Below are 6,000 nucleotides of genomic sequence, written 5' to 3' on the forward strand. Positions count from 1 at the left end.
CGATATAAACATTATCGGACGATAATTTTAATCGTTGAAAAACGATTCACATCCCTAGTGGTTGCAGCCGTCTGTGACCGATGGGCGTAACAATTATAAATGTATATAAAAGATGAGCAATTTGACAGTAACTATGCTTAAAGCTGTGACAACTGGCTTTACTGTTGACAGGTGTAGCATTCTTGTACTAATTCAATCTCTTTTTGTGCCTGTATCTATTTTAAAAGTTTTGTCTACAATGTCATTATTTGTATCTGTTGTATTTATTGCTGTAGAGTAATTTCAATGGAATTTAAAGATTCCATTAATAGATCCAAGACTCAGATCTTCTGTGTATACTAAAAAGATGAATCCTTTCCAGACCACTTCTTCTTTGGTGGGACAGAGAGCAATGTGTGTGGAAGCCAATTTGTTTTCAGAAATACCTGGGTGGGATTCATACTTTTGATATGCAAAAAGAAAAGTTTCCAAGATTTTAAAAGAGATTGTAATTTAGTGTACTCTGGTTGGTAAATCCTAAAACAATTTAAATTTAGTGTTTGGTTTCAGTATTTAAGACAGAATAAAGAAGGATGACCTTCTGTTCCTTGAACAGTGAAAAGTTGAACATCTTAGTTATATGATTTTTATACCAGATTTGAGTGGAAAGAGAACCACAAAGGAAAAGGAATTATTTATTTTTTTAAGGCCTTCCTCCCACCTTTGTGTTATTCTCAGTACTGCTGATTGTTTGCTCAGAAGATTTTGATTAACATGAGATGTTGTTTGAACAGTCTGAGCACTTGATCTTTCAAACTAAGGCCTGGATTTATCAAAATGTGATAATGAAAGGGGTGTATTTTATCCTAATATACAGTTTATTGCTAACTACCTATGTGAGAGCCATACCTGTTGTATAACCACTGGGGGACCATTGCTAATGGTCCTGGGGGGGGGGGGGGGGAGAGAAAGAGAGAGAGAGAGAGAGAGAACCTAGCCATAATGCCTGCTCCCTAGATTGGTATTTGTATCCCTATGGGAGGCCCACCTAGTAATTCGAGGTGAGGTTTAGGTATTAATGTTGGGGGTTAGGGGCCACTTTGACATTCAATGTGAGACGTACGAACAGAACAGTGGTCTCTTGTGAAGATTTGATGACCTTCGGAGTGAGGAAACTCACTCTAAGATGAGATTTGTGCAAGGTTCTCTCCACCTAGCTTGATGGACTCTCTACCTGGGTAACATCAAGCTAGGTGGAGAGAACACTGAACAAATCTCATCTTTGGGTGAGTTTCCTCTCTCTGTAGGTCATCAAATCTCTCTCTCTCTCTCTCTCTCTCTCAGCTGGTGCTCTGGGAGCTTCAAACCAACTAAAACAGGCCTTTCAGGAGACATCACAAAATGTGCTAACATCTTATCACACAGCTTAATGCTACTGAAAAAGATGTAGTTAAAATCAGCATTAAGTCTGTGCAATAGCACTTTGCGGACTGGCAAGCCCACCCCTAACTCCCCCTCTTTTTCAGATTTGCATCACACCATATGATATGGTGCTATCACATGCATTAACGGGGTTTTTCACATGCGATAAGCCCTTAACACATGCGAAAACACCTTAGCGCATTTTGATAAATGATCCCCTAAGAAATGAAACCAGTTTTGCCTTTTTAATTCAAATACTGCATTGTATATAGGATTGATATTATTGATTAAGAGACATAACTCAACTTGTGCAGAACTTGTAATGCAATTTCTTTAATACTGTGCTGCAAAGGTCCTTGATATGTGTTGTCACTCAGAGTTTCCAAACTGGGTTTAACGTGCTTCTAAAAACATAGGTGATTAGTTGATGGAATACATGTACATGCAGCAAGTACTCTCTGGCAGGATCATGATTAATCTGAATATAATGGGTGTGTTATTCGACAGGATCAAGCATAGTTTTAACAACATCCGTCTCCCCTTCAAAGCAAAAATCAAAGCAGAAGTGATCAGAAAAGTAGAACAAGCAGGAGAAAAGAGGGATTGAAAAGTGCAGGTAGGAAAATGACATCTTACTTCTAAAACTCCTCTGCAGTCACAATTCTTTCTTCATATTGATTCTCCCTCTCCCAGGGAAATCTGTTTGTTAAGAAGTATATTATCTTGTACTAACAGTGAACATTAAAATATTAACTGTGAGTTCTCACAAAAACTTGCATTCTGTCAGTACTTTTTATTCTCTGCATCTAAATGATGGAGTATTTTTTTTCTCTTGCCTGTGATGCATCCACTGAATTTCTGATAGAAACATGGAAGACACAGCTATACAGCTACAGTGCAGCAGATTTACAGGTTAACAATATTTAAATTTTATTTGAAAGTCTACCTTATATATATAAACACAATTTAATAATAGCCTGTTATTAATTCTTCTGGTATTCACTACAATAACATTAATCGTGATGAACTCCTCTGGTATTAATGAGACTGTTGCATTTTAACGAGTTAGATTGTTTACTCTGATTTCTTTGGATGGGTCGCATCTGTGTGTGGTTTTATTTTATTCCAAAAGATAAAACTTTTTTTTTCCTCAGGCCCTGTGCTCACAGCTGAAGCAAGCAGACAAGACAGGAAGGACTCTGGGGGAGAAATGGAGCAGTTAGATAATTTGATAATTTTGACCTTATGCCTTTGTAGACAAACTGGCAGACTTTCTTGGATTGCTCCATCTTAGTGGAACAATTTGCTTGTTGGGTGTTTTTCCTTCTAGTTGCAGTGAAACCATAATATAAACAAATCTCCACTACAGGAAAAATAAAATCTGAGCTCTAAAATGGAATGAGTTTGGCATTCTTGTAGCTTAAATTGGTTCTTTTCCATGCATTGAATGATAAACCTTAGTGCTTCTTATTTATTTAATTACCTTTTCTCTCACTACCTGACAACTACATTTATTAAAAAATATAGGCATGTATACGTTGCATACATTAGTAAAGTTATGTATTTTATTGTTATATCCTTGTAATCATGGTATTACTGTATATTCTGAATGTTTTAATTGTAATTCACTTGGATGTATTTATAGAGATAGCGAGTAATTATTTAACAAACAACTAAACTAAAGTAGGACTTATGAAAGCCAATTTTAAAACCTACGCACATAAGTGAAAATACCAATGAGTCCACCAGTTTAACCAGGCTTTATCCAGTTCATTCAACCCTTCCTCTTTCTTCAGCCTGAACTCCCCTCAGGTCACCCAGACCTCCCACCCGGTCAGTACTACTACACAATAAACACTTTTAATATCACTTATGCCAGATAATTAGCAGGTGTAAAAATACATGAGTAAATTGAAAAATCTATGCACGTTTTTTAAAATAACAAATTATGCGTGTCAGTGTTGGCCCTGCCTCAGAACACCCTAAGACCACCACTTTTTTTACACATAAATGTACACGTGAAATTGAAAATACGCATGTATTTTTAACTTTCATAAAATACAGAATATGTGAGTCGAGGCTGCTTATGTGTGTATGTGCAAAGTTTTACAGGCATAACGTTTTGAAAATTCACCCTTGAAATGTTGACGGGAGAAGATTTTCGGCAGATTGCCTATGTTTTCTGCCAGTGATGGGCTGTGCTGGGAAAATGTTTTTATTTCTATTTCATTTTTTTTGTTTTCTGGGCTGTATGCATGTGTGTGCAGAGATAATTCAGTTTTTGGTTTAGTTAATTTTTATTTCAGATCAATTCATTTACTGAAATGAAATAAACTCATATTTTTTTTTTTTAAAATGAGCATGAAAACCCCCCCCCAACCCTGCTACCCTCTTCCTACCAGCTTCAAGACACCCTGGCTCTTCACCATAAGCCCCACCCTCCAGAGGTTTCTTACTGCCTTCCTGGGGTTTGAAAGTAGAAAGGGGCAGGAGTGATCCCCAGCCTTCCTGCCCCACCAAGTCCCAGTTCAAAACAGCACTAGCTAGGATTGCCAACTGGCTCCAAATTTTCAGGACAGGTTGGTCCAGTCCTGGTTTTACTCCCCTGCATGCAGGTACTTATAATCCTGGTTTTCTTCGGGAATGTGGTAGGGAAATCAGAATAAATCCCAGCATGCAAAAGGGTAAAACCAGGCAACCCTAGCACTGGCCAGCCCAGATGCCTGTGCCATTTTGTTGTACGACTGTACATATGGATGTAGGCACAACATAATGACATCATTGTCAGGGCCAGCAGGTGCCATTTTTGAACTGGGACCTGTCAAGGCAGGAGTGACTACTGGGGATCACTCCTGCTCTTTCTAGTTCATGGACTCCAGGGAAGAGGTTACAAACCTGTAAGGGGTTGGGGAGGGGAAGCTTATGGTGAAGGCCTGGAAGGGTTAATTTGCCTGTTTTGGCAGCTTGAACGTTTTTTGGGGGGGGTTTTGGTTACTTTCCAAAATGAAAGTCAATGGGAAAAAATAATTTCAGAAAAAAACATTTTCATTTTGATTTTAGATGAAACAAAGAAAACTACAGATATTTTGTCACATTTTTCATTTCGTTAAAAATGATTGCACATTCTTAGAAAATGACAGGCTTACCATTATTGCTTTTTAATGATGTTCACATGGTACATCTCTTCAAACAAACCTGCCTCTCAGGCAGTTCATTCTAAATTTAATCATTACCTATGTTCATCCTCCAGAATTCAAAAGCATCCACCAAGCTCTTGGTATTTTTGTGGTGTCACTCCATAAATATTATTACAACTGTGTTGGCAAAAGTTGCAACTGCACTGGCGGTCAAAGGTCTTTTAGCAAATAAACAAAGAGTTATGATCCACTCAAGCATTTTTCTCCATTGCCTGCTGCTAGTTCAGCTTGGCAAGTTTGGATGAGTAGGAATGGAATTTTATTGCCTTTCAAACAGTTTTAAAAATAAGTTATAGAAAGATAAATGTTTAGGTTTACAGAAATTGAAACATGGCAAGGCTGTAAATATTTGGGTAAAAGGCGATCAAGTAGCTAGCTACCTGACTTCACTAAGCAGTGTTATATGGTCCTCATTGGGTCAATATTAATCATCATGTTTGCCTGGGACAACAGCACAGAAGTTGTCTATTTGCTATTGGAAGTTAATACAATGTCTAAGTAACGCAAGCTCTAACTCTTGCCTTTTGTAACTCCATAGTCCAAGCAGGTATCATTTATCTTTCCACATTCTGCTCTTCCCGGGGATTAGACTGGAATTTCATTGTATAAATCAGATGTGTCAGGAGGTTTCTCCCGTTCTTTGTCTATGGGGAATGCTTAGTGCATTTAAGTCCTATATTTTATGATGACACTTTTCAAAGACATGTGCCCATGTACATAATGATTCATTCATGTAATGTGGCTGTCTGATAAATGTACTTCCTCAATATGGCTAAAGTGTGCACATTCCACAGTTTGATTCCTTATAGCCACATTTAGGGAAGGCATTCCTGATGATGTGATTTCGGTAGGACTGGAAAATTCCAGGAAGAGACTGTATTTTCAAGGGTACATGCATTCTACATGTGGAAAATCTAGCTGCACTAAAAACAGGTGCAAAGGTTTGCAGAGATTTTATACCTTCTTCACATTTCAAAATGAAAGTGCATGCACACAGATAAAAAATATGAAACTTTCCTTCTGTATTGCAGCATATAGGCAAATGAAATTTAGATTATTGTTTCAAGTTTTATAAAACATAGTATAGATACATAGAAGTCTCCAAGTATTGTCTCTATATAGACTAAATTAGATGTTCAAATGATTATAAACAACATTAATCCAGTCAATTTGTGTTGCGGATGTGGACCTCTGGCCCGAGGTCATGTTGGCGCCATCTGTGGGGGTAACCCCCCACAGGTCCCCACCATCGGGAGGCGAGGCCAAGCAGGAAGTGGAGGCCGACTGGAGCTTTGCCAGCACTAGCCCTCGTTCCCTGCAGGTTGAGCCCTTGGATACTGGGGCCGCCTGGACTTAAGTGGACCTCAGCATGGCTGATCCCGCTGAAGGTGTCCAGAGGCAG

At 38.4% G+C, this 6,000-nt stretch overlaps 1 long non-coding RNA gene across 2 annotated transcripts in view; it reads left to right on the plus strand.

Annotated features, from left to right (window-relative positions):
• LOC115086105 overlaps nucleotides 1-2,835 on the plus strand; it is a 36,423-nt gene extending 33,588 nt beyond the window's left edge. Inside the window, exons 3-5 of one of the 2 annotated variants that reach the window (XR_003855079.1) lie at nucleotides 1,909-2,017; nucleotides 2,267-2,313; nucleotides 2,556-2,835. This is a non-coding gene — a long non-coding RNA (uncharacterized LOC115086105). The remainder of the gene's footprint in view (nucleotides 1-1,908; nucleotides 2,018-2,266; nucleotides 2,314-2,555) is intronic. The other variant, XR_003855078.1, reaches the window with a different exon arrangement.
• Nucleotides 2,836-6,000: the final 3,165 nt, after the last annotated feature.

This window comes from Rhinatrema bivittatum, chromosome 2, assembly GCF_901001135.1.
Source record: "Rhinatrema bivittatum chromosome 2, aRhiBiv1.1, whole genome shotgun sequence".
Lineage (NCBI taxonomy): Eukaryota > Metazoa > Chordata > Amphibia > Gymnophiona > Rhinatrematidae > Rhinatrema > Rhinatrema bivittatum.